General features: G+C 45.3%; 1 non-coding gene across 1 annotated transcript; it reads right to left on the bottom strand.

Annotated features, from left to right (window-relative positions):
- Positions 1 to 3,261: 3,261 nt before the first annotated feature.
- LOC138074649 (U6 spliceosomal RNA) lies at positions 3,262 to 3,364 on the bottom strand. Its single transcript, XR_011144480.1, has one exon. It is a non-coding gene; the product is annotated as a U6 spliceosomal RNA (small nuclear RNA).
- Between the last annotated feature and the right edge of the window lie 6,156 nt (positions 3,365 to 9,520).

Below are 9,520 nucleotides of genomic sequence, written 5' to 3'. Positions count from 1 at the left end.
CGGAGCTTTCTGGAGCTCCCGCGTCTCGTCTGGTCTTTAATCTCCAAAACTTCATTATTATCCGGGCTGAGACGCACCGAAACCACTTCCTGTTTGTGTATGTAGACTTTTTTTTTTTTTTTAATTTCTGGTTTTTAGAAACTCCAAGTATTGGTGTCGGTCTGACCCTCCCACAGGGCTGTGACTGTGGGGGCAGCTGAAGTGAGAAAAGTTACCCCGTAAGGGAGGTCAGGAGAAGGAGGTGGTTTGGGGCACCGTGAGACCTAAGAGAAAAGAATCGTCGAAACAAATCTTTATAGCTGGTTCAAGGGAAGTTCAGCAAGGAGGCCTGATGCTGCTGTTCCCGTAGAATCTCCTCTGGTGGCAGGTACTTCCTCTGGCTATTTCTCAGATCACTTGCATCCTTATCTCTTTCTCCAGGGTCCACATTGATGGTATGTTTGCACAACATTGGCTTGTTCATACATTCTTTCTTTTCTTTAGTTTCACGAAGTATTGGTGATATAGAATATATGCCAGGCAGTGTGTGCTAGGTATTCGGGTTACTGCAGTGAATAAGACAGAACCCAGCCATTCCTTAAACAGAGTTCACAGTTTTTAAATCAACTCATTTTGGATTATGTTGGTAATTTTCACTGGTGGCCATTGCTGCTTAAGGAAGTTCTGCTCAGTGTGTTAATAGGGGACAGTACTGGTACAAGGCCTGATAAATAGAAATCTGTGTCCACAGAGTGGCTTTTTGGTTACTGTAGTAGAAGTGTTCTGTGAAACCAAACCTCATGTACAGCTGGATGAGGCAGGTCCCTGATCAGAGTAAGACATCCCAGGGCTCCCCCTCCGCCACCACCACCACCACCCTGCAGTGCTTAAACCCTCCGAGCAAACCCGTTGTCAGATGGCAGAGTTCAGCTTATTTGCTTGAGGCTTGCCTGCTCAAAGGTCAGAATTTGGGCAGATAGAAACAAAAGGAAGAAAGGTAGAATGAGCTGTTACAGATGCAGGCTGGCAGACGATGAGCCTTCAGCACTTTGGTCTCCTGGCTGGTCTCCATCATGTGGTGGTTGAACTTGTGCTGTCATGTAATGGTCTCTTCGTAGGGGATTTCCTCCCTTGCGATGGCCAGGGCAGCAATCTCTATAGCTCCCCCCCTCCACCCCCCATAACACACGTATGCACCCTCCAAAGGGAATTATTCACCTGACTTCTTAAAAGTAAGAACGTATTTCAAGTTTATTGCTACTCAGCATTATGCGTTTCCATCCTCCAGGAAAAAAATTTGCCTTATGTTTTAAATCTTGTTCTCTTTTTCCACATTCTTAGCTCTTTGATAACCAGATAAATACTGGTATCTGTCTGTGGCCCGGAGAATTATAGTACTGTGTCTTTGAAAAAATTCGTGAGTCATGTTATCTTCCTCATTTCTGTACCAAAACAGTTGAACTGGGGAGAATGTCTTTAGCAGAGCCTCTTGTAGGCCGAGAAGAAAGGCCGGAGAGCACATGTCCTCATCTTCCTCTCTAGTTCTCCGTTAACCAAGGGGCGATTTGCGGAGAGGGACATGATGCCTGTGTCCAGGCTTGACGTGCCCACTTGGAGGCCTGAATGTCTGCAGACCCACCAGGCCCAGTTGTGTAATTGCCATGCAGGAAGCACTTTACTGAGCTCCTGAACTGACATGTGATCTCCTAGTGAAAGCTGACAAGCAGGATTCCTTTTCCCTCTTCCATCCGCCTGGACAGTAAGGAAGTCTTGTCGAGGGGGTATTCCCTCAGGCAGTAGGAGAAACAGGAGAAGGGACAAGGAGAGGGAGAAGCCCAGTGCCTTTTTTGTTTTTAACTTTGAAGGCAGATATTACTGTGGTGCAGACTTGAGTGCAGATTTGCTTCTTGGGCTAAGAGTAAGCATTAGGATAAATGCTTGTATGTTGATAGAGATTCTTTCTCCTGGTCGAGATGGCTTCAGGCTAGGGTCCACCCACATATCCGACTAGGGTGAGGCTTAACTTAATGGAGTAAGTTTTTAAAAACTTAATATTCTTAAGTTACATTGCCACATTGCAGGAAACTTGAAACTAGAGCAGTGAGAAATAAGGCCTGTAATATGCCGGTGTTGTTTCCTTATTGGTTGGAATGAAGGATGCAACTGGAGGCTGGGGCTGGGGGTATGTGATGAGTGTTGGAAGCTGCTAACAGCTGTGGATCTGAGACCAGTGAAGCAGTCTCAGGACAACATGGGGATGACCATCCTTGAGCATCAAGACATGTTCGCTCCTGCCCTGACTAGGATTCACGGCAGCAGCCGTTGTACCCTTAGATGGCTATGAGTTCCTGTGTCTCTTTGTAAAATCTTTATCTGAAAGAGTAGAGGTTCTGGGGAAAGAGGCACCTCAGACAAGGGCTAGGTTTTAGCAGCAGAGCCTGTGGGCACCTACGGATGTTTCCCTTTTCTTGTGCTCACCTGTGTCTGTGATGCTGGCCTTTTTCTTTCCCTCTTAGTTCCTGGGCTTAGAAACCAGTAGGATTCCTCTGTTGCTCTCTCATCTTCTGGTTCATGCCTGAGTGCGGAAGTGTCCACTTCTTTGGTAGGCCCTGCAGTGGTGCTGAGCTGGGTCGCTGCAGCCATGGACGGCCACCTGTGCTGCCGTCAGGGCGGGGGGACGGTCGAGTCTCTGTGAAGGTGCTAGAACAGCAGGAGCGGGAAATGCAGCGGCCATGGTGAAAACTAAGTGGGTTTCACAGACTCCGTTGTTGCCTGTGATGTATTCTGCCTCCCTGACTCTTTCCATCTCAAAAGAGGAAAATAGCCACCCTTGAAACATCAGAAGCTGCGTGCCAAGAATTCATGCAGTCCTCCAGAAACAGGATATTATTGAAGCATTTTTCTCAAGCAGAAACAGATGTAGTTCCCTGTTAGTGTCGCCAATGTTAGTGGATCCTTATAAAATTACCTGATAGCAGTGTGCCCATAAGTGTACTCCCCCCCGATATATATACAAGTATTATTATTATTAATATTTTTGGCAGAGCCTCATTGCTTAATCTGGGGAAAGTTAGCCTGGGATTCCTGATGAAAGTTAGCCTGGGTTTGTAGACGCAGAGGTGGTGACTGACAGTTCCTTATTACCCAAGAGGATCTTCTGTGGTGAAAAATTTGATGACTCAGGATTCATTCCTCCTATAGTTGGTGATTGAACACAGAACCTCAGCGAAGAGACACAGATAGGGGTTTTTACCCCAGTTTCCCGTTTCTTTCTTTCTTTTTTTTTAAATGAAACACTTCACGAATTTGCGTGTCATCCTTGCGCAGGGGCCATGCTAATCTTCTCTGTATCATTTCAGTTTTAGTATATGTGCTGCTAAAGCATTCTTTCTGTCCGTTTTTAAGAAGGGGAAAGTCTAATCTTTCCAAATCCAGCCTCCCCCCAACAGTGACTTGCCTTCATTCACAGAAGTTGAAGAAGTGAGTGTAAATTGCCCTATGTGTAGACTCTCCTTGCTGAAATTTTGGCTAGACTAGGCTAATGATGTGAAGAACTGACTCATTGGAAAAGATCCTGATGCTGGAAAAGATTGGCAAGAGGAGAAGGGGACAACAGAGGATGAGATGGTTGGATGGCATCACTGACTCAGTGGACATGAGTTTGAATAAGCTCCGGGAGTTGGTGATCGACAGGGAAGCCTGGCATGCTGCGATTCATGGGGTCACAAAGAGTCAGACACAACTGAGCGACTGAACTGAGGCCCATGAAACTTGCTCCTGGGAATGGGAAAGAAGGAGTGTTCATCCCTTTCTTCCTTCTTTGGGTTATTCTTAGTTGATCTCAGTAAACTAAGTTGATGGGAGTTTAAAAAAGAGAACTTGAAAAAGAGAACAAGGTGGTTTTGCTTATTTTGCATTTTAAGTTGTAGTCAAGACAAACTGAGGGAAGAGGGGAGACTGAGGGTTTTTTTTTTTTTTTTAATTGTTAATATGCTGGGACAAGATTACAGAAAACTTGGAAAATAGAGGATGGGAACCACTGTGATTCTACCATCCTAACACAAACATCATGTCCATGTATTTATTCTGTGGTAGTCCTGTACATTCAATTTTCTATTTCTTTTTATCGTCTAACATTACAGCATAAACATTTTCTTGTAATGACACATAACTTTTATGATTAGTTTTAGTGGCTTTATAAAATTCTGTTAACTAGATCAGCTGTAATTTAAATACCCTTTCTTATACATCTGCTTCCCTGGTGGCTCAGATGGTTAAGCGTCTGCCTACAATGCGAGAGACCTGGGTTTGATCCCTGGGTCAGGAAGATCCCCTGGAGAAGGAAATGGCAACCTACTCCAGTACTCTTGCCTGGAAAATTCCATGGACAGAGGAGCCTGGTAGGCTACAGTTTATGGGGTTGCAAAGAGTCGGACACGACTGAATGACTTCGCAACAATCACAACCAAGTGATCACTATAATCTAATCTAATCTTAGAACATTTTCATCACCTCCCAAAGCAACTCCATTAGTAATCACTCCCTGGTTGTCTACAATTCCTCTAGTTCAGGGGTACCAGTAGTCTACGCTCTGTCTATAGTTTACATATTAGGATATTTCATTTGAATAGAATTGTATATTATGCAGTCTTGAATGGTTGCTTTCTGTAATTTAGCATAATGTTGCTGAGGCTTATCCGTGTTGTAACGTATGTCACTACTTCGTTCTGCTTTATTGCTGAATGGCCTGTTGTATAGATGGACCATATTTTGTTTATCCATTCATCAGCGGACAAACATTTGGGTTGGTTCTGTGTTTTGGTGACTATGAATAGTGCTGCTGTGAACTCACGGTTTTTGTGTAGGCATAGATTTTTTCATTTCTCAGGGAATTATTTTTAAAGCTGCATCTGTATTTTTATTTTGGATTTAATGTTGTACTTGGTTATGTTGTTTGTTTGGGTAAGGACAGTATAGCGAGATCTCTTGCCGAAAGATGTTGAAAGTATTGCCCTGAATTTAAGAAGAGGTGCCCTATCTCTCTGTCTATATCATATATTTAAGAAGTTTGAACTCTCCAGTAGCATTGTTTCCAGATCTTTGGTGCAGAACTTTATAAACAGTAGTGAGAGCTAATAGGTGCAATAGTGTGTAAATTCAGTGCACATGTACTTCTACTTTAAGAAAAAAAGAGGGGAGTGGGAGGGGGTGGTTTAGCATGAAGCCTCCCAGTTCTAAATTGCATCATCATGTCTTTTGGAGAGAGAGTTACCATGAACCCCACAGAGCCTTCCTTATCGATGTAATTTATAGTTCTCAAAAGTTTTTCCTCTCTGTATGAAAAATTGCATGCAAGGGTTCTATGCACCTGCTTGAGGCTGCTGCTGGGCTGGGGAGTGGCATGCCTACTGAAGAGAAAGCCAGTCAGTGATGGGGGAGGGTGAGAGTCTATGTAAACACAAGTCTAGAAAAAATATTCTTTAGAACAGCTTTACAGGCAGACCTTAGTTGCACCCAAGGTTTAAAATATAGATCATGCCAGACACAAAGAGGAGCAGATGGTGCTGCTGGGAGTGTCATTTCCTCTACAGAATCTGCCCCTGGGTGGCTTTGCATCATAGCAGCCTCAGTACTGAAATATGCCATGCCTACTCTCGCCCTTGTCCTGATTGGAACTGCTCGCATTTGTGATCAGTAGCTGGTCTTGCTTCTCCTGCTCCTAGATTCCTACCAGAATCTCCTGAAAGTGTGCATGTATAGGCCACCTGAGGATCCGAGAGTCCAGATAGTTCTGCCTCAGAAATGTGTGGGCCACAGGGCACATGCCCTTTGTCCACAAGCCAGACAAAAACTAGGAAGTTGAGTTATTTTCCCTTGTACCTGTTTCAGGTTCCTGTACCTGTAGCTAACTCCCAGGACCAGTTCTTCCAGGAAGTTCGTGTGTGTGTGTGTGTGTGTATGTGTGTAAATGTGTATGAGTGCAGCCATAACTTCACAGCCACTGTTCACTGCCAAAAGTTTTAGATTTGGAGTAGGCTTTACCTGTTAATGGCTTCCCTTGTGGCTCAGATGGTAAAGAATCTGCCTCCAATGCGGGGGACCTGGGTTAGATCCCTGGTTTGGGAAGATCCCCTGAAGAAGGGACTGGCAACCTACTCCAGTATTCTTGCCTGAGAAATCCCATGGACAGAGGAGCCTGATGGGCTACAATCCATGGAGTCATTGAGCAACTAACACTTGCACTTTCACTACCTGTTAATTTAAATTCTGTTCCTAAGTACTAGGAGTCTCAAAAGAGTGAGGAGACAGTATCCAGATGTTACTTGCACAGCACGCCAGGCATGTGACCAGAGAGAGCTCGTGAAATGCCGAAGTTGGAAGGATGGGACTTGAGGATGGTCTCATTTCACCACCTCACTTTATAGAGAAAAATGGGATATGGTTGCTCAGAGCTCATTTCCTAGAGTGGTGACGGGGCCAGGGCAGAAGCCAGGGCTTCAGATTCCTAGTCTGGTGCATTTTCTGTCCCAGTGTGATCAGCTTCTTTTCCCTGGGCCTCTTCCAGGAAAGAAGGCTGGAGCCCAAAAGGGTGTATAGTTCATATCGTTAGGAACAAACTCATATCCTTCTGTGATTGTGGCTTCTGAGTCTTTAATAGTGAAATTACAGAAGAGAATGAGCCTCTAAATTCAGTTCTTTGGAAGAACTGTGCTTAAAAGGGGAGTTGTGTTTAGCCTGGCCTGCTTAACTCTTCTATCTCTGTAGTGTGCTTCCTTACAATTTAAAAAACTCTCTGACTCCAGGCCGACGGGATGTGTTCTCTGAGTCATTTTCCCCTTGCGGTCTGTCTCACCCAGGTGAGACGGTGGCAGGTACTGGTGGCATCCTGGATGTAGGCGGACTGCCTAGTATTTGAGCACATGCTGTTTGGGCGAGCTGACTGCCTCTCCTTCCCACCCTGTTAGCAGACCGAAACCCCTTGCAGCCTGGCTCTGGTTTCCTCAGGTTTATTTATGTGGGTCAGCCACCCGTCCACATGCAGTGCGAACAAGGTCTCTAACTGTGTCTTTAGGCAGCGAGGAAGGAAACAGACTTCTTGGGCTGAGTTGCCACATATACTCTCTTTCTCCAGATAGCCAGTGAGCAGTTTTGTGTTCAGTAGGTGCTGTTCTTTCATTTGGCATGCTTAAGGCATTTCTAGAGGGTTAACACATGGTGTGTTGGCTGGTCCACACCTTTATCAATCCTTGATTCTCATCCACCCCCAGGTAGAAACTGTGCCATGGGAAGGCCGTCTACCTCCTTGTTTCGGTCCTGTGGGGGATTTTGCTTGTTACACAGCAGGATGGCAAGAAAAACAGGCTCTGGGTTTCATAAGATTTCATTGGTCCATCTTAGTTTCCCTTTTACATGCGCCCTCAAGTCCTGATCATTTGTGAGCTGAAAATCTGGTTGGGCTGTGATGTCAGACTGGTGGGAGGTGGGCAGAGGGTTGCTACAGAAACCAAGAGGAAGGAAGGAAGTCAGGTCATTTGTGTGGCAGGTACTTAGTGAATGCCTGTGGTTGTTCAGGCATTGTGAACAGAGAACAAAATGGACACAGCACTTGCCCTCATGAGGTTAACAGTCCGGGGGAATACCCATGGGTTATTTAATATGACAGCAGTGCTGGAGGAATCTGTTGTGTAAAGCAGGCGTTCAGCTTGGCTACTTAAAAGGAGTGGCTCTGGCTTTTTCAGGGACATTTGTGCTCCAAACCCACAATCACCTTGGAAAGGAGGAGGGCTTGAAACATTCTCTTGGAGAATTCTACCTGGCCTCCCTAGCAAGAGAGCAAATTGCCTTTCTCTGTAGAGCAAGCTTGATCTAGGAGTTTGGAGTCTGGACTCCCATTTTCTGGCTTTACTTGAGTGCTGCACAGTCTGTGGGATCTTAGTTCCCTGACCAGGTATCGAACCTGTGCCTCTTGAAATGGAAGTATGAAATCTTAACCACTGGGCTGCCAGGAAATCCCAATCAGTTTTTAATGTGTGAATGTTTTCTGACCTTGAAGTATCTTCCCTCCACCCTGCCCCCTTTCTTTTAGTTTAGAGAGAAAAGCCTGTGTGAGTTTAACAGTGAGAAATTGGGAGGGGAGTAGGATCAGTGGTGTGAATTCCTTAGGGAATCTTTTATTCTTCATTTCCTTTAAGTCTCAGTTTTAAATAATGTTAATCTGCAGTAACTCTTCCTGTTATGGGGCTTTCCTGGTTGCTCAGCTGGTAAAGAATCCACCTGCAGTGCAGGAGACCCTGATTCAATTCCTGGGTCAGGAAGATCTGCTGGAGAAGGAATAGGCTACCCACTCCAGTATTCTTGGGTTTGCGTGGTGGCTTACCTGGTAAAGAATCTGCCTGCAATGTGGGAGACCTGGGTTTGATCCCTGGGTTGGGAAGATCCCTTGGAGAAGGGAAAGGCTACCCACTCTAGTATGCTGGCCTGGAGAATTACATGGACTACAGTCTATGGGGTTGAAAAGAGTTGGACACGACTGAGTGACTTTCACTTTCACTTCCTGTTATATCTGGCTTTATAACCTGCCAGGGGTGGTAAAGGTCCTAGCACCCTACTGGCACAGATAAGGGTCCCAATAAGCACACTTCTCGTGTAGGCTCAGGTTCTTGGCTAAGATTGTAAGTTCCCCAAGGTCAGTGCTTGTCTTGTCCACTTCTTTATACTCAGCTCCTGGATTAACTGGTTAAGAATTGACCAGATGTAGAGGAGTAAAGTCAAAAGGGTGAGAGGGCAAGGTGACTTTGAGGCCGTGAGCCTTGATGACAAGGAATGTAAGAGTGGCATTATTGATGAAATTCTAAAAAGAAACATTTTGAGGGAGGCCTGGCTTGAGTGGAAAACAAATATAGACAGGGTGATAAGAAGCTGTTAATGTTCATCAAGTTCATTCCGACTGGTGGCTGGAAAAGAAGAGAGCTCAGGAGCCACGGAGGTGGAGGTCGGGAGGGAAGGAAAGAGAGAGGATATTGGTTGTTGTCCAGAATGTTTCAGTGAGGCCAGTCATAAACAAGTTACAGGACTCCTTATGAATTCTGATCCTAGACCAGAGAGTCCCCTCTTCTAATTTTCAGGTGGAGGTCTTTGTTTCTGGAAAACTGTCATTCTTTTAAAAGCCTCAAGAGGTATCAGTCACACCCTTAATCCAGTTTACACATGTGCCATCTACTTGTTTGGCCTTTTTTTACAGATACATGACATCCGCTGTAAATCTGGCTGCAGGCAAGGAAGTAGTTAACATAAGATGGCTTGTTTTCTGTTTGTTCTCCCGAACCAAGCTCTTCTGGGTGCATGCTCAGTTATGTCCACCTCTTTGTCACCTTGTGGATTGTAGTCCCCCAGACTTCTCTGTCCGTGGGATTCTCCAGGCAAGAATACTGGAGTGGGTTATCATTTTCTCCCCCAGGGGATCTTCCCAACCCAGGGATCGAACCTGTGTCTCCTGCATTGCAGGAGGATTCTTTACCACTGAACCACCAGGGAAACCTGA

This window comes from Capricornis sumatraensis, chromosome 2 (assembly GCF_032405125.1).
Source record: "Capricornis sumatraensis isolate serow.1 chromosome 2, serow.2, whole genome shotgun sequence".
NCBI classification, from domain to species: domain Eukaryota; kingdom Metazoa; phylum Chordata; class Mammalia; order Artiodactyla; family Bovidae; genus Capricornis; species Capricornis sumatraensis.
Note: the sequence above shows the minus strand (reverse complement) of the source record. Positions and strands in the feature narration are given on the sequence as shown.